At 41.5% G+C, this 22,874-nt stretch overlaps 1 protein-coding gene across 1 annotated transcript in view; it reads left to right on the top strand.

Moving 5' to 3' along the window:
- Window positions 1-22,874, top strand: part of LOC136838188 (zinc finger and SCAN domain-containing protein 31-like) — a 298,878-nt gene that overhangs the window by 39,873 nt on the left and 236,131 nt on the right. The window lies entirely within an intron of this gene.

Below are 22,874 nucleotides of genomic sequence, written 5' to 3'. Positions count from 1 at the left end.
CCAGTTTGCCCTTCAGTCCAGGTTCAATTGAGGGGTGGCATGAGGCAGGCATAATATGTAATGTAAAGGACCTCAGGTTTGTATAGTTAGGAAAAATACAAATTACTTTAACGAACTGTGATTTGTTCCGACACGATATACAAACCGTTAGTCCTTTACATTAGGAAGACTCATTCGTTGGAGGGAGGAATCTGAGTGAGTCTCCTGAACTGATTGGAGTTCTGCACACCTGGACTGCTCCTCCTGTTGAAAGAGTGAGGAGGAGTACCATGCCTCTGACATATGATCGGAGTGTAGGAACTGCAAAATTAAAAATCAGATACTGGACCTTTTTGCATGAGTGAGGAAACGTAACTCCTACGAAATAGGCTGGAAGGATCTAGAGTCGGAGGCAGTAAGAAAAAGCTGAGATAGGGTTCCCTTATTGCCTGTCTCTCCTCCCTCCCCTTGCTAGAGGAAGGAGGGGAATTGCTTCTATGATTCTATCGGAAAAATACAACGGGTGCTCGATGGGTATTCTTACCGTATTAGCGCCAGATCCAGCAACTATTGGTTCGAGTCCTATTCTCATCCCAAAGGAGGAGAAGTTGGAGGATGGGAAGGAGGAGGAAGAGAGGCCAGTCACTCTCGGTATCCTTCTCACTTCCAGAGCCAACACCTTAGGCGAGATGCTACTCGTCCTCTTGAAGGAGCCGGGTAAGACAACACAACTTGTTGAGCAGCCACCGCAGGCCAAGGAAAAAAGATTCCAAGGGCCTGTGGGCAAGACCACAGGAAGACAAGAGTGTGGTCTATGAGACCATGTATTGTCTCCAGACTGACAGAAACTTCCGGAATGCGAGGGATGGACCAAGCCATCGACTTCGTGAGCTCTCGGGTGGAAGGTACCGGTATCATTGTCTTCAGCTCCCAAGTACCTCCTTCAATCACTTCACAAAGTCAAGAGAAAGATGTGTCCTTAGACACTTCTTCCTTGGGAGAGATAGTACTAGCGAAAATGTCGACGACATCCAGGTTAAGAACGACAAGCATTTCAGAAAGTACCACAGCTCCCTAATAGGACAAAGTAATGAATGATCTGGATCATTGATACAAAGTCCAAGGAGTAGGGGAAAAGGAAGGACTCAAACCCAACACTAGATGCCAATGGATTCGGAGTCCACCTACGACATCCAAGAAGGAGTCGAGGTATGATCCCCATCCCTGTTCTTCCATCTTCTACGCCAAGGCCGAAGTAAGATGAGAGATGGTCCTAAGAGGGCACATCTCTGTCTGACGACTCTCATAAGGGCGCGTGTAGAGCACGGACAGGAACCCTAAACGAGAGTCACGTGCAACCCAGGGAACAGTTCCCTGGGACAGCACGACCGAAGAAGCTTCTCGTCTGTAGCTAACTCTCGACTGATACTTCAGATAGAAGACTAGGTCACAAGGGCCTACGTTCTTCACAAATGAAAGGGAGAGAGGAAACCCTCGGCGGAGAAGACGAGGAAGTCCAGACTTGAAGAGCGACTCTGACCCGAGAAGAAGTTCCATCAACGACACCCATCAGCAAAGACAGATCTAGTCCCTCGGACAGTGTTGCAGAGGACTTCAAGGGATATCCAGCTATATCTGTTGCTGCTTGGCGAGAAAGCCTGTGCTTGCAAGGAAAGCTGGAAGGTCTCCCAGTCCTGAACACACAGGGATGTACTGCCTCAAGAACCGCTTCTTGTGTAGCTGCTACAGGAGGTTGGGTCAAGCAGAACTCTTCTCGACACCTCGGCTATCAGGTCGGATGAAGGCGAAGTCTTCAAGTATTTGTCTGTAACTCAGGGTGAGCAATGCTTGTGAACTCCTAGCGAAACAGACAAATACAGAGGAAAAACCTAGATATCGAATTTTCCCCAAAAAAGACAACATGCCTCACTATAGTGGCCCCTGGGTCTGGTATGAAGGAGCGAGAAAAACTACCGACTTGTTGTGCAGGGAGGCAACAGAAGGACAGTAGGGATTTCTCAGTCGAGCAGTCTCTGCATGAGTCTTCGTGAAGAAAAGAGTGAGCAGCACGTTCCGCCCCAATCACTTAAACCTGAGGCCAAGCTCGCCTACTAATACATCCCCACCGGGAATGCATCTGGTTAATTGAGCTGTCGAGTGCACTACAGGACATTCGAGTACCTGCAAATGTCGACAGATTACCTCTTGTTTCTCGACAAATGCCATTAATGTGGTTTTCATACCAGACCGGGGGCCACTATAGTGAGGCATGTTGTCTTTTTTGGGGAAAATGCGATATCTAGGTTTTCCTCTGAATTCTCGGAAGGCCAAAAGGCTGCCCTGAGCCCAGGACGGTGATGAGAAGGTACTAATCGTCTTGGTCACACAACTTTAAGACAAAGTCTTACAGGTGTGCGCCTATTCCTCAATCAGTGAATCTGTAAGTAGACTTCTTCAATCAAGCATTAGCCCTTTCCTCATACTTCAAAGAGGAAAGGAGGACGGAGGAATGGAAGCCGACCTCCATTCTCCACCATGGGGAAGCTTCTGCAAGATGACAGGATACCGAGACAATTAGCTCTAGCCGAGCTGGCGTTTCCAGAATCGGGAGCACGGGAGAGGAGGTGGGATGGAAGTTTGATGAAAAGAATTGCCCAAACCTAAGGGAAATGGATACTTCTCCTGAAGGAATCCATTCCCAGGTCTCGGCAATGTTGCTGCCAGCTCCAGGGACTCGATAAGTATCATTTCATTCACGCAAGGCAGAACTGCAAGATGCTGTGGATGACTTTGATCGACGTCTAGCTCATTTGGATGAAGTGCAGTCCACCCTGGAGCTAGAAATTGGTGACTCACAGGACTTAGAAGAAGACATTGAGTATGCTGATAAGTTCTGGCATCAGGTAAGGGTTCCTAGAATACAGGCTGCCTAAAGGTTATTGGCCCTGGAGAAACTTGAGAAGCCACCAAGTGAGAGTGGGTTTGTGGATTCTTTAGGCCAATGTAATGCGACTGCCTAAATTAGAATTACCTAAATTTAGTGGAGTTTTGACTGAATGGCAGTCATTTTGGGACAGATTTGTGGCATTGGTAGATGATTCTGACATCCCCATTATTAGTAAATTCTCTTATTTACAGTCACTGTTAGAAGGGGAGGCAAAATCAGTAATACAGGGGTTATTGCAGACTAGTGCTAATTACCCCATAGCTGTAAAATGTTAAAGGAACAGTTTGGTAGGCCTGAGCGTATTATTTCTGCACATATTCAGGCCCTTCTTGGTACCACTATGCCTGCTAAGAATCCTAGTTCTAGAAATGTTTCCTCTTTGTGGAAATTACAGGATGAACTTTCAACACATGTACGTAGTTTAGAGGCATTAGGAGTGGATGGTAACCAGTATGGGGTATTTATGACGCCTGTTATCCTGTCTCGATTGCCTCCTGACATTCGTTTGGAGTGGTCCAGAGAAGGATCTGGACATGAAAGGGACCTAGATTGGTGATTGAGTTTTTTGCAGAGAGAAATAGAGTGCCGAGAAAGGCCAGATACATTTAAGGGTATCAATGCAGTGAAGACTGATAACCATAGAGCTGAATCTGAGAAAAGAAGTAAATTTCAGGGTTCTGCCTCTGCTCTTCAGACCTCTTCGGAGGCGTCCTTTTATAAGTGTACGTTGTGGTAAAAATCACAAGAGTGAAAATTGTTTCGGTATCTTGAAACTCTCCATAGCTGAACGTGAAGAGGCCAATCAAAATGTGTAAAGTGTAAGGGAAAACATAATGTTTTATGCTGCACTGGCAATAAGACTGAAGTGTATAATAAGAATGGTCAAAATGTAAGTGGTGCTATGTCTCAGGATAACATTAATGAAAATGTAACTCATGTTGGGGTAGCTCATTGTGAACCTGACCTAAATAACAGAGTGTTGCAGACCGCAAAGATTAAGGTGTTGGGGAAAAAGGGTATATGTGAAGCTACACTACTATTTGACACAGGGTCTGATAGGTCTTATGTTTCCAGTAAATTTGTAAAAAGGGTAAGGCCTAAGTGGATAACTTCTGAGTACATATCATTTTCTTCATTTGGAGGAGGTAAGGCTTCCAAGAGTAACCAGTGTAATGTGTATGAGATGAATTTAGTTGGTTATAAGGGTGAGAGTCATTCTTTAATGGCGGCTGAAGTACCTGACATTTACGCGCCATTATTCCGCCCTAGTGTTCCTGATGAGGAGGTAATGGCATTTTCTAAATTGCAATCAGCAGATGATTACATGAACAACCGCCATGTAAATGTTATTTTGGTAGGCCTAAATGCCTATTGGAGATTTATGGTACCTAATAAAACTGTACAATCTAAAAATTTAGTAGCTCAGGAATCTGTGTTTGGGTGGGTTTTATCAGGGTCTTGCAATATTCCTCTGGACAGACTAAGTGTAACTTCCCTCCCAGCTTTTATGTATAAATAATGTATCAGGGTCTGATTTACATAAATTTTGGGATCTTGAATCTGTGGGAATCTCTTCAAAAGAAGCTGTATCCAATGAGTTTTCATCCAGTACTGTTTTACAGAAATTTTCTGATAATGTAAAGTTTATTGATGGTAGGTATGAAGTGTCTTTACCATGGAAATCTGATGTTGCTAAACAGAGTTTGAAAAATAATGAAAAGCTAGCACGTAAGAGGTTGGAAAATTTAAATTTGAAATTTGTTAAAATTCCTGGTTTAAGGGGAAGGTATGATGAGATTTTTGAAGAATACGAAAAAGATGACATTACTGAGGAAGTGCCACATTCTGAGATTTCTAGTGTACATCCTGTCCATTACTTACTGCATCATCCTGTTATCCATGAGAGTAATAATTCTACCAAGGTAAGACCTGTTTTCAATGCTTCAGCTGAAAGTTATAATGTATTTCTTTGAATGACTGTTTGGAATGTGGAACTTCTCTCAATCCTGATCTTGTTGAAGTGTTGATACGATTTAGAAGATGGAAGGTAGCTTTAACAGCAGACATAACCAAAGCTTTCCTTCAAATCAAGGTGCAGAGGGAAGACCAAGATGTTCACAGGTTTTTGTGGCAAAATAAGGGCATTGTCCAAGTAATGAGGTTTGTTTGTGATCCCTTTGGTAATAAGAGTAGCCCATTCTTGTTGAATGCTACAATTAAACATCATTTAAAGTCATATCCTGATTCTGAAGTAGTTGACGAACTGAATTGTAATCTGTATGTGGATGATTGGCTGTCAGGAGCTGACAGTATTACTGAAGTTTGTGTAAAATTTGATAAAGCCTGTAAGATTATGTCTGAAGCTGGTATGTCTTTATCTAAATGGAATTCAAATTGTAAGAGTTTAGCAGATAAATTTAATGAAAACCCTAATGACTGTTGTGGAAGTAAATCTATAAAAATCCTGGGTATGCAGTGGGTTTCCGCTCATGATTATTTTTCATTTAGTGAAGTAAATGTTGGGTCCCAGATGGGGGTGATGTCCACTAAGAGAAGTATTCTCAGCCTAACAGCCAGATGTTTTGATCTTCTTGGACTTATTAGCCCATTTGTTACATTTGCCAAAGTTCTTTTTCAGGATGTATGGAGAATTGGACTTAACTGGGATGATGTGTTACCTGAAGAGTTGCATTGTAAATTTCAAAGGTGGTTAAGGGGTTTTGAGAAACTTGGCTCATGGAAGGTTCAGCAATGTTGCTTTGAGGATCTTTCATGGAAAGACCTAACAGGTTTAGAGCTTCATTCCTTTGGGGATGCATCTGAAAAGGGATATGGTGCTTGTGTATATTTGAGAGTTACTTTGCAGGATGGTTCCTTTAAAGCCTCCCTTGTTATGAGCAGAGGTAAGGTAGCTCTTATAAAGAAGGTCTCACTGCCTCGTTCGGAGTTGTTGGGGGCAATGCTTAGTGCCCGGCTGCTAGTTTTTGTCAAATCTGCCCTTCGTTTTAAGGAAGATGTAACTTCATACTGCTGGACAGACTTCATAGTTGCACTGTCCTGGATAAAAGGAGACTCCGGTAGATGGAAACCATTTGTAGCAAATCGAGTCATGGAAATTCAGAGCTTAACATCACCTGATTGTTGGTATCATTGCCCAGGAAAGGATAACCCTGCTGACCTCAATTCTAGAGGGGTGTTTCCTGAACACCTGGTAGCTTCAGATCTTTGGTTGGTAGGTCCCCCGTGGCTTCGAGAGTCTGAGTCTTTGTCTTTGCGTCAACCTGAACAGTTAAGGATTTCATTAAGGGATGAAAGTTCTGAGGAAAATGTAGTAGCTTGTATAACTGCGGATTCATTTTCCCAAGTATTTGAATTTTCTAGATGGAGTAAGTTTCAGAAAGCCCTCAGTATAGTAGTTTGGACATTAAGATTTATTAATAATTGCAAACCTCAATCTGTTAAATGCTCTGGTCCTTTATCATATTGTGAATTAACTAAAGCTAAGACTAAATTGTACCTTTGTGTTCAAAGGGAAGCATATCCACGAGAGTTTGAATCCCTGATTCAGGGTAGACCACTTCACAGGGGGAGCCCTTTAGTTAAATTAGATCCTTGTCTGGATAATGATCGTCTTTCGAGAATTAAAGGTCGTTTAGAATATTCAGATCTGTGTTATGAAAGCAAACATCCTATTATTCTTCCTTCTACTCATGTAGTGAAGACTTTAGTTCATTTCCAACATGTTCTTCTGAAACATTCTGGAGTTTCTACCCTTAAAGTGTCCACATTGAGAAATGGTTACTGGATTGTGCGACTTCAAAGGATAACCAAGACTGTGAGTAGAGAATGTGTAACTTGCCGCAGGTATGACTTGTAGTCAACCTGTAGCTCCTCTCCCTGAACTGAGAGTTAAATCGGCACCTCCCTTTTCTGTAACAGGGTTAGATTTTGCTGGGCCATCGTTTTGTGTAGATTTGGTCTCCAAAAAATTCTATATTTTGCTTTTCACTTGTGCTGTCATTCGTTCTGTACACTTAGAACTCACCGATTCTCTCTCTATGCCAGATTGTCTCCTTGCCATCCGTAGATTTACAGCAATTTTTTATTCTGAAATGCAAAGACATTTGTTGGAGTTTCTCAGTTATTACAGCAACACTATGGCCCACTAGCTCCTCAGTGGAAACTTACTGTACCCCGTGCTCCTTGGTGGGGGCATCTAGTTCGATCAGTCAAGTCTGCTCTGAAAAAGACGCTGGGTGTCGAATGCCTATCTAGATGTGAACTGGAAACTAATCTTCTGGAGAGGGAGGCTTCAACCTTCCGGACTCGCCACTGGTAGCTAACACAACCCTCCCCGAACCCCCCCCAAGAGGTGGCATGAGCCCCAAACCACGCCCCCTGGGCGGAGCTATCGGAGACGAGCGGGTTGACTCGGGAATAGTGGTCACATTTCTGAAGTTGACTTCGGCAGAGAAGGTTCTCCTCTTATCCCTCCCGCTGCTTACAACTTCGGTTTGCCGGTTCTCACAAATTTGCTCCCAGCACCTAGTGTAATATCTCATTCCACTCCCAAATTATGGAGAGGCAAACTCTTACTTCCATGGAGGTTCATCGGCTTAGCGAAGATTCCGAGGAGGAGGAGGATGTAGGCAACAACAAAAAACGTCCACTATCGACGGCAGGAAGTGATATACCTTCAAATTCTGACATTGTTAACATGTTACTCCAACAGAATCAAACTCTCATGCAAATTATTCAGAAAGGGTAAGGTTTTAAATTTTGTTTACAACGAAAACGTCATATGGAAAGCAGCGGAATGGGACTCGTGACGTCATCAATGCAAATGGCGGCCCACATACGTAAGTTGTTGTTATTTTGAAAGGTTCGAGCAGCCATTTCCGAACATAGCGTAAGTAGCTTAAGCAATGCATGGTTACAACTTTAAATAATAAGAGGAAACCAATTAAATGCTCTAGGGATAAAGAAACTTATTACTAGCTATACAAAACTAAGGGCTTGCCTGACACTCAAAAACCCGCAGCTTAATAGTAACTAGTAGTAGGCTAGACCACAGGCAAGTTAGGCCGTTTGGGTTCACAATTCCCACTTTCAACCTATCGACATTAGCCTAGGCACTGGGGGGCGATCTGCAAAGGACAACATATGAGGCAGGTCTAGATTATGTCAATAATAACAGAACTAAACCTAACATATTCACTTAAATAAGGTCCTGAATTAACCTAAGAGGGCTATTTGAGTCGTGAACCCCATTGCTTGACTTCAGCCTTCTAGGTCCGCTGCTGTCCATATTCATTAGACCTGTTGAACAAAAAATTGAAATTAAATTATGGAAAATAAATCACTGATACAATAACACATTCATCTCGGCAGAAGTGGTTCACCTGCTAAGAAGAATGAGGGCCCCCCACCTACGAAGCGCTTGAGACGATCACCTGAGTTACCTGAAAGTGCAAATTTAAACCTCTTTTCCTTTTATAATAACGAAGATGAAAATGATTACGAGGATTTCAACCTTCTTACCTTCCATAAACCCATTCCTTCATATATTTCCACCAATTTCAAAGCTGAACCATCTTTTCACAAAGAAGGGAAAATTCTTTTGAACAACTCATTATTAGCTTTAACTTTCAGTGAAGGCCATAGTGATAATCTGGATAAATTCTTTGTTAGTAGTCAAAATAAGGAGTTCTCAGACTTTTTTAAATAGATCAATACTCCAAAGTTGAATTTCTGGCCTGAAGGTAAGATATTTGATGATAGCCACAAGAGGAAATTTTTCTATGACATAGAAAATATTAAGATGAGTATTTCCGCCTTTCAAGGGCATGCAGCACTGGCACACATAGTATATCCCTCTAAAGTAAATGACATTGAGTTCCTGTCCAAGATTATTATTGGTCCTCTGAGAAGGAACATAGACTTAGTAAAAATATGATAAGGAATTTTAGAAGTAGAGCACTTCCTAGATACCTCAAGGAAGAGATGAGAGATCTCATAATCAAAGCAGACATTAGAGAAATTTGGAATATAACTGAAGACCAAAACTGCCATTGCTGCCTGCTTTCGTAAGGGTCCCCTCCTCAGAGGAGGGGCAGCAAACTTCAGGGGTAGGAGATTCAACTTTGGTGGCAGATTTCAGGGAAGAAGGTACAATTTCCCCAAAGGAGAGAGGTCCCAAAATAACTTTAGCTTTGGATTCAAGTCTCGGCCTCTTAGAAGAGGTAATAGGCGAGGTGAGTTCAGGGGGGGGGAGATTCCAAAATGGACAAGCGAATAATTCAGGAGCCAAAGAAAAGAAAGACAAATAAATTTTTCTCCATCCAAGAAATTGAGCCATGCTCAGCACCAGTTTTTAATGCACCAGTGCACAATAAGCTTAACTCGGCACCAGACCAAGATGTTTACTCAGCTCCAGACCATGAGTTTTACTCAGCACCAGACCATGAGTTTTACTCCGCACCAGTTGATAACGAGTTTTACTCTGCACCAGTTGTTAATGAGCTTTGCTCAGCACCAGATAATAACGAGCTTTGCTCAGCACCAGACCACCATGACATTGGGCCAAATGCTTTAAAGAAGGATGGAAGACAAGAGACCTTGCCGCCTGGGCCCTCAAACTCAATGTATAACTCCTCCCAGACCCCCCCAGAAAACAGGATAGGTAAGTCACTACAAATGAATATTAATAGTTGGAGAAAGCTTCCTAATGCCACTTTTGCTTGTAAAATTATCAGTGAAGGGGTGAGAATTCCATTTAATAATAAACTAAAAGCCCAGAGATCATTAAAAAGGGTAGGTAAAAATAGATTTTATTCAGCTAACAAGCGGCAAATTTTGGAAACAGAATGTGATAGACTGTTAAAACTAGGAGTCATAGAGCAGATCCCCAGAACTTCCTTTTACTACTCCAATCACATATTCTATAAATTAAAACCAGACGGAACAGTACGACTAATCTTTGACATGAAGGTGCTTAACACCATGATAAGAAAACCTTCCTTTACCATGCTCAAGGCTAATACAATATTTCCCTATCTACATCTAAACTCTTGGGCCTGCAAACTAGACCTAAAAGATGCTTATTGGCACATTCCATTACATACAAGTAGCCAGAAATTTCTAACCTTTAAACTAGGTAAAAGGAAGTTCAAATGGACTGTGGTACCCTTCGGACTAAAGACAGCGCCTTATATATTTTCAAAGATAATGTACACGGTGATCAAGTACATTAGAACTACACATAACATCCTAATATTCAACTATCTTGATGACATTCTTATATTAGCAAAAGATTATCTCACATGTAAAAATCACATTCAGCTAGTCATTAGGATCTTATCAGACTTAGGATGGAATATCTCTTTTAGAAAATCCACAATTGAACCAACTCAAATTGAATTTTTAGGGGTGCATTACAATCTGGTTAAGAAAACCATGAAACCCATTCAGAAAAACATAGAGAAGTGTATCAAATTGGCCAAAGCTTTCTCCAACTCTGTTAAATCTGACCTTCATTCATATCAGATGTTAATTGGAGCATTAAATTTCAGTGCTTCCTATACAAGCTGGGGAAGGTTCCATCTTAAATATCTCCACAGATACCACAGTTATTTTAATTCAGGATACAAAATCATTCCACACTCCTTCAAAAAATACCTAAAGCCCTGGGAACAGAGACAACTGTACAGAGATTAACATTCCAAAAACAGAAATAGATGCAGAACTTTTCACAGATGCTTCCAACCAGGGTTGGGAGGAGCATTAGTAATAGCAGGTAAAATATACTCAATAAATGGAACTTGGACACATGAAGAATCCTCCCTTCATATTAATGTAAAAGAGTTATTAGCTTGCTTTTATTCTATGGAACACTTCAGTACAAGGTTATACAATAAAGTAGTTTTAATACATGTTGATTCAAAGGTTACTAATAGTTGGCTAAGGAAGCAGGGTAGTATCAGAAACAAGTTAGCTCATGAACTCTTAAGGAAAATACTAGGCATTATAAAGGTTTACAACATACAGACAAATTCCATATGGATCAGGGGAGTAAGTAACACCATTGCAGACTCACTTTCCAGAGACCTGGGATCCATTCACACAGAAACTTGCCTCAGTGACAGTTTATTCACCTTAATATGTTCAGACTTCAATTTCACCCCGGAAATAGATCTATTTTCAAATGGCTTCAACACAAAGTGCAAAAGTTTTGTTCATCTCTTCCCAATCAAGAAGCCATCAGCAATAATGCACTTGCGATTAGCTGGAAGGGATCAACACCTCTCTACGCCTTTCCACCAGGATTCTTACTACACAAAGTAGCCTTTAAAACCTATAAGGAATGCAATAATAACATGCTTTTATGTACCATATCGCAGGGGACAGAACCATGGATCCCATTAGTGAGGTCAGTCTCGAAGCAGCACAAACGATATACTGTGAAGATCGAAGACTACCAGATAGTTCTCAGGGATTGTATCTCACCCTCAGCAAAGCTCCAATCAACTTTGATCGCCTTCAAAATTTAAAGGACCAGCTCCCAAATGTCTTTCCTCCTGAGGTTTGCTCCAAAATTACTATCAGCTTGAGGGACAGCTCCATGCACAAGTATGAAAACCTATATAATATTTTTAAAAGCTTCATTCACAAAAAGTATGGAAGGGACAACAAATTTCCCCTGTTAGCAATTATTCTATTTTTCAATCACCTTATAGACAAGGGACTGTCTTACAACACCCTGAAGAGCTACAGAGCAGCTTTAGGTCCTATCTTGTCAGGATATTTCCCAGGTTACTGCCTTGCAGAAGACAAATATGTCAAAGCAATGATATCGGGGGTTAATAGAAGGAAGCCTAGCAACACTCACCAGTTCCCTGGCTGGGACCTAGACAAAGTAATCTCCTTCCTCAACACTACAAGGGATGACTCTATCCTACTACTGACACAGAAAACCTTATTTTTAGTAGCCTTAGCTTGCCCTCTAAGAGCAAATCAATTTAACAATCTCTGCATTTCCAGGAGCACCTTCACCCCAGAACACATTGTCTTACGGAACCACCCTTCCTTCATGGCCAAAAACCAAAAGAACAACTATACGCCAATAGAGATCGGCTTTAGGAAGCTTCCTAACAGACCAAAAATATGTCCAGTCAGACAATTGAACTTTTATCTGGTATACACAAACAAAGTCTGTATGGAAAGAAACATAGACAGGAAAGACCACATATGGCTAGATGAACACTTCAAGATTATGACTTTACAAAAGATGAGACAACTTTTTAGGGAGTGCATTTTCAGAGCCGACCCAAATGCAACGAAACAGTCTACTAATTTCCACTCAATAAGGGGTCAAGCTTCATCAAGACTGCTATATCAGGGTATATCTATGCAAGAAATTATGTCCAGAATGAATTGGAGAAGCGACTCAGTCTTCAGCTCGTACTATGCTCTCCTCGGCTTGCAGGGGGCTTTTGATGCAGTAGTCGCTGGACTTCATCTTCAAGCCCCCTGAAGCATCTGTCTAGCTACCAGTGGCGAGTCCGGAAGGTTGAAGCCTCCCTCTCCAGAATGGTAAGTTTACTTGTGAACGGAGGTTCTGGAGTGGGAGGCGAGACCTTCCGGACTCAAAGTCTGGGTCACCCTCCAACCCTACCCCCGTGAGCCGAGGAGACCACGTACCAGGAGGTTATATATACAAGAATATATACATACAATCACTACTTTTCCACAGAAAACAAACTAACTGCAGAATTTTCAATGTATATATCAACCGAAACAGCACAAGAAGATTGACATTACTAGTAAAAAGACCTTTTGATCAACAAATTTGCACCTTCACAGTAATTCCTTCATATCTTGAACAGCCTAAGGTAAGCTCAACCACTTCTGCGTTATTTTTGTTCTATTACAACTTCAAAAATGTGACCACTATTGCCGAGTCAACCCGCTCATCTCCGATAGCTCCGCCCAGGGGGCGTGGTTTGGGGCTCATGCCGCCTCTTGGGGGGGGTTCGGGGAGGGTTGTGTTAGCTACCAGTGGCGAGTCCGGAAGGTCTTGCCTCCCACTCCAGAACCTTCGTTCACAAGTAAACTTACCGTTCATGAGGTTGAAGCTTGCATTAATTCGAGACCTTTGACATTTGTGGGTGAGGAGGCTGATACATCCAATCTGTTGAACCCCTCACATTTTCTTATTGGCTGTCCTGCAGGTGTCCAGCCTGAAGTTGCTGAGGAGCATTCTTCTTGTGTATCTTCTAAAGATTTATGTATGAGAGAGACTGCCCGGCAAAGACAGTTGGATAAGCGTTGGGAAATATGGAGTTCTGATTACATAAGAAATTTACCTTGTGCCATTAAAGATTTTGTATCTAAGTGTAATGTAAAGAAAGGTTCTATGGTATTAGTCAAGGAAGATAATGTTCGTAGGTTGTCCTGGCCACTTGGTGTTATTATAGAAGTATATCCAGGTACAGATGGTGTGATAAGAAGTGTTGATGTTAAAACTTCTAAAGGTATTGTTAACAGACCAGTACAAAAATTGCATGATCTTGAGATTTCAAATGTTTTGGACACAGAAGCCGAAGTTAGTGTACAGTAAGCGCCAAAAGTGATGCGACAGATTTCAGAATTGATCGTAATTCTTCAGAAACTCTCGTGGGGTTGCCAGTTAGTAAATTTTATTCCAATTATTGTCATCCTATTTATCTGATAATAAGTATCAGTGATTAGCTGTAGAACAACAGAAGGTATTTTCCAAGTGAATGGTCAATGCTAGTTTAATCATCATTTATAAAAAAAGAGAGAAAAAATCTCGCCGTAGAAACATCTGCGGCTCTGCATGTGGGATGTCGAGTGTTCACCGAGTGGCTGCAGAAACTGTGCGCATAAGCGTTGGCCTAATGTGATTTATTGTAAATTAACTTTCTACTTTTATAGCCTTATATCGTGTTATTATGATTTAGCATCTGATTAAATGAAATGTAAATAAGACACAATTTGGTGCAAAAAAAAAAAAAACGCAATCCTAGTTATATGCGCGTTTAGCATTGGCTACATGATTGGGCCTATTTTAATAAACAATGAAATATATTTTCCAGTTTGTTATTAAATAATTTTATCGGATTTCTCAATTGCGCATATCGTAAGGTGGAATTGCGTTCTGAGTCTTACCAAACAAGTATTTTCGTAGGTTTCCAATTTGTTTTAGTGCATAATTGAGACTATGCTTGTCCACGATCCGAGTGTGCATATGCTTTTTGAGCATCATTTTAATTCGAGGATCTCCCGAGCATGACTAATAGGCCTAGTGCTTGAATCTTAAAAAGGCGTCTGGTTATTCTGACTAGATAAAAGGCCCTGAGAGAGAGAGAGAGAGAGAGAGAGAGAGAGAGAGAGAGAGAGAGAGAGAGAGAGAGCATAACAGGAGATCCTCGAATTAAAATGATGCTCGCAAAGCATATGCACACTCGGATCGTGGACAAGCATAGTCTCAATTATGCACTAAAACAAATTGGAAACCTACGAAAATACGTGTTTGGTGAGACCCAGAACGCAATTCTACATATATATATGTGTGTGTGTGTGTGTGTGTGTGTGTGTGTGTGTGTGTGTGTGTGTGTGTAAGATATAAATCCCCCCAAATCTCATGGATTTCTGTTATACGGTAATACTTGACTGGATCGAACTGACTACTGGTTGCACGGGGAAATATGAATTTGGGTGATATCACGCCCTTATGATGCGCCCACTCACGCAAATTCAGTCTTAGATTTCACGGTTGGAATATGATTAGAAGATTTGAAGTAAAAGTTTGAAGTGAAAAAAAGATGGTGTTAGGATTGTGGGTTGAGGTAGAGTGGCGGGTGGTTGGGCAGTTTCGTTTTCCGACTACACGAGGTAGTTGCTTACGACTGCTTTCTTATTATTTTTTATATAGCGAGTCTGTTTCCCAGGTGCAAGGATAGGTCCCGGCGTCGGTCCTAATGGTTCTATCTTTGCCTAAATAACAGACAATGCCCACGTATTGCAAGACTTGCTGTGCCCGGTACTAGGCCTAGTCACCTTTCTCTCTCCTCAATTTTGCTCTCTTTGTCTCCCGAAGATTTTTCTTCTCTTTATTTTGCTCTCTCCTCTCCCTGAAGAATATTTTTGCGCTTATTTTTACCCTCTCTCTCCTTTTATTTGGATATCTAGTAGATGGTTGTAAACATGATTTTCCATAAATAAGGTTTCATTATCATGAGCTTTATAAATACGTACTTGGTTTACCAGAATCTTTCAACTTGTTTTGTGGGATTACACTAAAAACTATCATCGTTAAATCTTACTCTCGCTTATCAGTATATCATACGAGTAATTATTCTCTTTAGGAAATACTAAAGATATGTTAACATAACTTGGCAATCTCTCTCTAAGTCTACCAGTTTGAGAAGACGTTGCTAAGTAGATTGCTTTTTCCTGCAACTTAAAAAAACAATCATGATTTTATAGTAGGTTAGATAAAGAGATATACATTTCATAATCTATTTCATAATATATATATATATATATATATATATATATATATATATATATATATATATATAATATTTAAAACTTAAAAGTCAATGAATAATCACAATTCTTAAAATAATGAAACAAAATCATACATTCTCCTTGAAAATTTGTCCAAATATTTACATAAATAGTTACATTTATTCGTCAATAATGAACATGCAAAACGATAACATATATTCAATATTTTGTGCAAGAGCCTAAATTGTCAATAACAGCATTTAATCTCCTCGGAACTGAGTCCACCAAATTCTCACATATCTTGGTTCCTCTTAAAGACTCCCACACAGATGAACAGTGGTTGATGAGTAGATGTTTTGATTTAAGGGCAGTGCCGTCCCATTCTTTAGTCATAATGGCCCATAGGTTCTCGATGGGATTGAGGTCTGGTGATTTGGCGGGCCAGTTAATCCGGATGATTTCAGGATGCCTTTTAAACCACTCCTGGACGACACGGCTGTTATGAACAGAAGAATTGTCCATAGCTACGTGTATGGGGATATGGTCAGGAAGCAGGAGGGCTCTCACAGAGGGAATCAAAACTTCCTCCAAAATTTCGACATACTGGTGACCATTTAACCGTTCATGAATAGGGACCAAAGCCCCGGTCCACATGCTGCCATCCAACCCCACACACGCCGGCGGCGATTCTGCCACTTCGAAGACATGGCTGCACAAATTTATCCTCAAATCTAAAGAGGGGGAGACAATAAATATATATATATATATATATATATATATATATATATATATATATATATATATATATATATATATATATATAGATAGATAGATAGATAGATAGATAGATAGATAGATAGATAGATAGATAGATAGATATAGATATATATATATATATATATATATATATATATATATATATATATATAATAATATAATAAAAACTCCATTATTATCTTAGGCCTAAGTCAAATAGTCAAATATAATTATTCACGTAGACTAATAAAATATTATTTTGGACTAAAAAAGAATAAGCTAAGACTTGTAAGTCTCAAGTTAGATTAACCATGTAGCCCATGAAAAATTGTTAAAAGTAAAGAATGTATAGGCCTATACAGTAGGCCTGTGTATGAAATGAAATTATAGTTACACATAGCCAAATGAATCACCGTAGGCTAAACAATTATCAGGGATTGGTTATTAATCTAATGTGGTCCAAAAACACCTAAATAATCAATTATGTGCATTATTGCCATTATTATTACACGATGAACCACGCCATAATTGTTGGATCCCACTGTAGGTTAATGTTCGAACACAAGTAATCTGACATCCCTTTTTTCCTTGGACGCCAACAATAAAGCCTTCCTTTCTCGTCGTTAAAAACGTTTTCTCATCGCACCAGATAACATTTTCCCAGAAATTGCTCTCCATAGGAAAATATTGAAGAGCGAAGCCAAGTCGCTGTTCTTTGTGGAATTGGGTAAGGAAAGGCTTCTTTGCAGGAATTCTGCTTTCAAGTCCTTCTTCTCTCAAACGACGTCTTGTGGTGGTGTTTGATATGTGGAGGCTAGTTTGTCTTTTAACTATTGTTGATGATGTTATTGGATGCTCTCTTACAGTACAAATCCAATCATCTGCCTGTCTTCCTCTTCTGTCGTGCAGCGAGGTCGACCAGATCTTCTTTGATTTTCTAGTCCTGCTAGTCCTACTTCGTTATATCTCTTCAACCATCTATATACAGTTGCTCTGTGGAGATTTAAACGTCGTGCTATTTCTTGCACTGGAGTTCGTGTCCGATGCAATTCAATTGCAGATCTCCTAACTGATTCTGATGCCTCGGTTCGCGGTCTAATCACCAGCTGATCCATCTTGATTAGAGTTTACGTAATCACTGTCAGCTGATCCATCTTATCAGAGGTTGCATGACCACTTTTGCGAAGTGTCAGAACAGTGTTCGTCCGGTAGCTATGACTACGGCTGATGCTGGAGGCCCTCGGTCAAGCCGCACCAACCCCTAAAAAAATACTGGTAGGCACTGGCTAGCGATGGGGTTATTAGGGCAAAGACACCCTCTTCTAGTTGGACACGGCTGGTGATTCATAGGTTGGGTAGATAATATTACGTTGGTGCCGTGGGTCGAAACCGAAGCCAAAGCTGAAGTAGAGTCCGAACGGTATATATAGTCCTAGAAGCTGAAATCAAACTACCAACCACGCCCAACTTCTCTGTTGAATCTAGACGCATTCATGGTTGATTATGCTTAATGTTACGAAGATTTTACATTTATATTATATTGCTACTTGCATGGTTTTATACGTCTTTGCTAAAATAAATGATAATACGCTATGATATAAAATAATTTTTTCCACATTCCTCTAAATATACGTCGGTAATGTTGGTAGTCCTGTGTTGAACGAAAATTTCAAATTGTTTCGTTTCTACAGTTTGAAGCAATAACTAAACTTTGAAATAATCAATATTACCGCAATTTTTTCTTATGATTGTTATAAATACCATAGATTTGATATTTGTGCATCATATGTTAGCTTTATTTTGCTTGACAGAGCTTTCAATGAAGGAAAAAAATAAGTTTTTGAGCTACGTGCTGTAGTTGCCAGTTAGTGAATTTCGAACGAAATCCTCTGAAATTTGTCGCATCACTTTTGGCGCTTATTGTACCTTGTATTGTTTCCGAGGTAAATGATGAATCTCTGCCTAAACCTGTTCCTAATAATTCTGATATGAATGCTGATGACTCTGATCCTGATAGTGTATTTCACAATCCAGAGTTGAGCCTATAACTTATACTCGCAGAGGGCGTTCGGTAAAAGCACCTGTGAAACTGGATTTATAACCTGTGTATGTGGTAAGAGTTTTCATAGGAGTAGCAGTGTACTCCTATGGTTGGGAGGCTGTTGAATCTACATTTTTTATTATTATTCAGTGTTAACTTGTAATTTGTGCAGTATTATTTGGTATTTAAATTGTACAACATTGTCTGTATTACGTGGTACTTATTTACCAAGATTAGTTTGTCTTTCTGTATATGACTTAACGTCAGTAAACGTTGTTGACGGGAATGGCGCCTTTTAGTAACCTGCCTCAAGTACACCTTCCTTGAATTACAAAATCTTACCGTGACGCTCGAAGCAGTGGCCATTAAGAGGAGTGTACAATGACTAAGACCCCAAGGTCTTGGACGTTGTCCAAAGGACAAGGCAGTGCCCTGGTACGGACCTTGATTACCGAGGTATCTGGCAAATCTCTGAAAGAGAAAGGCAGAACCAAGTAGAGGTTCATTCCCAAGGGTCGAGCCAACTCGGGACTTACAAAACTGGAGATCCGAATTGGGACAAAGTCCTTCTTCTTAGCACCAGAATTGCCCACAAAACTGCAGTTGGCAAGACCCTCTGAGGCAAGAAGAATTCGTATTCTGTCGAGACAGAGGAGAAGCTTGGTGTCTCAACCTGAATGAACTCCTTGTCCGAAGAAAAGAATTCATCTGGTCGAGAACTCTCTCAGAAGTCAGGACTGCAGCGGTCCCCGACACTCTCGGCCCCTCGGAAACTGCAAGGGTTGCAAGTGATGAAGATTATTCATGGGGGGAGCCGTGGTCCCTTCCCAAGGATCCTTGTGCTGGCGAATTGGCAACTTCAAGAGGACGGCCCTCGCTATTTCTGAAGCATGAAACTCCTGTACCTCTCTCCTTGGGGGGAGACCTTGACAGATCCATGAAACCCTCCTCGGCTACCTGGCTGTACCACAAGAGAACCGGGGGACCGACACCCAAAGCATGCCAGGTTGCTGAACCCCAAAGATAAATTCGTCGGAGCTCTCCCTGTCCATCTCGTGCCTCTCGGGGGAAAAATTTCGCCCCCAAAGCGAGGAGAAGCACCCGAGAGGATGTCCTGAGCAACCAATCCCCCACGCCCTTTCACACCCGATGAAACGAATGAAGAAGGGGAGGGGGAGCCCACACCCGAGGGAGAGGGAGCAACAGGGGAAGTTCGCCAGGAGGGAGGAACGATCCCAACGCATTAGCCACCACTGGAGTCATCAGGGGTTGTTACCCTCGGACAATTCCTTGGCGGGCTTCCGACGGTAGTGTCTCCTCCCTTTGAACCCCTTCCATTGCTCGGGAGACCAGGCACAACAGTCACTACAAGGAGCGTCACGTGAACACACACGTCCCCTGCAGGTTGGGCAGAGGGCGTGTGGGTCCGTGTTGACGCTAGATCGAAAAGTATTACATCTTTTGCCCCCTACCCCAGGACACACACGCTGGGGATAGGAGGGCTTAGAAGGCTTATCAACATTCATGATCAAGCAACAGTAAGGAAAAATCCCACCGGGAAATTTGAAAGGCAGTCAGGCAGACAGCGAAGAACAACGTCCACACTCCACGACGGCCGAAAGCAAATTGGAATGTTTACATCCGGGCAGGCGGTACTCCCGCCTCCCGGACAGTAGTTAACTGCCTAACCACCTTGTTCGTAAGTTCAACAGCCGTTTCCAGCCTACGCTGAAAAGTAATTCCTAATGTAAAGGACCGAGGGTTTGTATATTGTGTCGGAACAAAGTTACTGTTACATGATAAAAAAAATATTTCTGTTATTCATAAATGGTCAATCTATGCATCTGATTTATCAGATGTTTCCCAATTCTCAAAAAACTTTGGTGAAAGATTCAAGTTCTTAAAAGAAGTGAAAACTGGAGGGTAAAGTTGTAGGCAGCTAATGAGGAAGGGGCTGAAAGGAAGTGATGACTGGCACAAGGGAGAAGGCAGTGCTGTAGGCTGTGTCCCAAGGGAGGCAGAAAAAATACTGTAGTTCTCTCTTACATATTCAGCAAATTAGACTGATAGCCTACATACCTATAAACTAACAATAGGTCCTCCATTTCATCCGTCAACAATAAACAGAAGAGTAGTTTTTTACCTGCAAAGAGAATGAACTTCCTTTGAGAGAAGGACCTTCCTTATAAAAAAAGGTCACTCCTTTTAGCGAAGGACCTTCCTTTCAACACCACTTAATATCTTTCATGCAAAGAGGTCAACAAGATACAAAATACACAGGAGCATAGAAACTATTTTAATGTATAACTGTTTTTTCAGAGGTCTTCCTTGTGGCTCCTAGAATTCCTAACATTATTGAGATACTGTACTTGTTTCTTGAATGCGAAAGGAACCTTCTTACTAGAATTGGCATTGTTAAAACTGTCCATTCCGTTTGGCATCTCTAGAACTTTACGCTAAGTTCACACATTCACGTACCAAGGCCCACATGCCTGCGCACAGCCGAAAATTGTGAAACGTGACCGTACGCAAGGTGAATAAGACCTGCCCAACTGGATACGTGACCTGGGCTGATGTGCGTAAAGCAAGCGTATTACAGTGCGCCACAAATGTACGCACTGCGTAAGCGTGACGTGACGCTTACCGGAAGTGGCCCAACAAGCGGCAGCACAGCCGAAAGTAGTGAGTGGCAGAGCACATAACACCGACGTACGCATACAGTATGTGTAACACTGTGCGTTACTGAGTTACGTCAACCTCGCATTGTCCGTACGTACTGCGGGGTTAACCCCAGCTATAAAAGGGCCAGCCAGCGGCAAGAGTTGCTAGTCACTGACATAACACCGCAGCACCAACACGTACTCCCATCCTGCTGAATCAACGTGGAGGACATTGCTGAAATTCGTGAACTTATAACTATAGCAAGTACGGATAGAAGAGAAATGTTCCCATTCATCGTCTAATATATACACATCATGCTATTGCTGTAGATTGCAACAGTTGCTGCAAACCACACAATGAAGAAAAAGAGGCGGCAAAGGAGGGTGTGGGCGTGGCCATACCTGCAAAAAAGAATGGAGCAAGGTCACTGTGACAACCTGATGGAGGAGTTGTCAACCGAAACCCCAGACCTGTACAAAAATTTTACCTGGATTGACAGGGGCCTCTTCAGTGAAGTTGTTGAACGAGTCACACCCTGCATTGAGAAGAAAGTGACATTCTGAAGGAAACCCATTGAGCCAGGCCTATGTGTTGCTATCACCCTACATTTCCTCGCTACGGGTGATTCATACAAGAATCTGCAACACTCGTTCTGGGTAGCCCACAACACCATTAGCTACATTGTGCCAGAGACTTGCAGGGCCATTGTTGCTGTCGAAGGAGATGAGGAACTGCAGGTGCCACAAACACCTGAAGCTTGGCAGGAAGTTGCACGGGGTTTTGAGGAACGGTGGAACTTCCCCCATGCAATTGGAGCTATAGATGGGAAACACATTAGGCTCCGTAACCCTTCCTGAGGCGGTACGCATTACTTCAGCTACAAGAAGTTCTACTCCATGGTATTACTTGCAATTGCTGATGCTTCATACAAGTCCCTATACGTCGACGTGGGTGCCACTGGGTCAGAGTCAGACGGTGGTGTATTTGCCCAGACCCGACTGGGTGAAATGCTGTTGCAACAGGAAGCAAATCTTCCTCAACCTGAGGCCCTGCCAGGTCAACCTAATGGATCTCCTGTGGATTATTTCCTAGTTGGCGATGATGCCTTCCCTCTGCAGAATTGTCTTATGAAGCCCAACCCTCAAAGAGGCCTATCCAAGGAAGAATGGATATACAATTACAGGTTAAGTAGGGCACACAGGACGGTGGAGAACGCCTCCCGGATTCTGGCAAACAGATTCCGAATATTCCACATGGCAATATGTCTGAAGCCTGAACATGCAGAGACATTAGTGTTGTCCTCATGTGTTCTGCATAATATTATAATAAGATAAAACGCACGCAGACAAGAAGGAGATCAGGAGCACCCCGTCACATACACCGTCATACCTGGTAGCTGGAGAAGTGACCCGTCCTTAGGAGCAGCCCTTGCAACCGTGACCGGCAACACTGCAACCAGGGATGCAAAGGAACAACGGAATATGCCGAAAGAACATTTTTCATCGGCTGAAGGCTCAGTGCATTGGCAGGAGAACATGATTTAGTTACTTTCCTCTATACTTTATTGTTTAACTTACTGTATTTACTTAAATGTCTGTTCATGCATTTAGTTCGAATTACAATATTTACTTAATATTTGTGTACTTGTATGTGTTGTAGTTATTTTGCCTTTTGTAATAATTACATAACATTGATTCTTTTCTAATATAATTCTATCTTCTTGAAAGTACCTTCTCTCTGATATTTGTTACATTGTATATCACCTGCTTATTTTTTTCTGTCTGTTGTAATTTTGTTTCTTTGCCCATATGTTACATGTAGTATTTTGGACATTTCAAATTCAGTAATGTATACTTAGATAGTCTTTTCAGGTTCATTTTGCCCTCTTTATTTGTGTACTTATATTTGTGCTGGTTAATTTAATAAAAGATATTTTTCAAATCCATGATATATTAT

The sequence above is a fragment of the Macrobrachium rosenbergii genome, unplaced genomic scaffold, assembly GCF_040412425.1.
Source record: "Macrobrachium rosenbergii isolate ZJJX-2024 unplaced genomic scaffold, ASM4041242v1 171, whole genome shotgun sequence".
Lineage (NCBI taxonomy): Eukaryota > Metazoa > Arthropoda > Malacostraca > Decapoda > Palaemonidae > Macrobrachium > Macrobrachium rosenbergii.
This window is presented reverse-complemented; position numbering and strand designations above follow the sequence as displayed.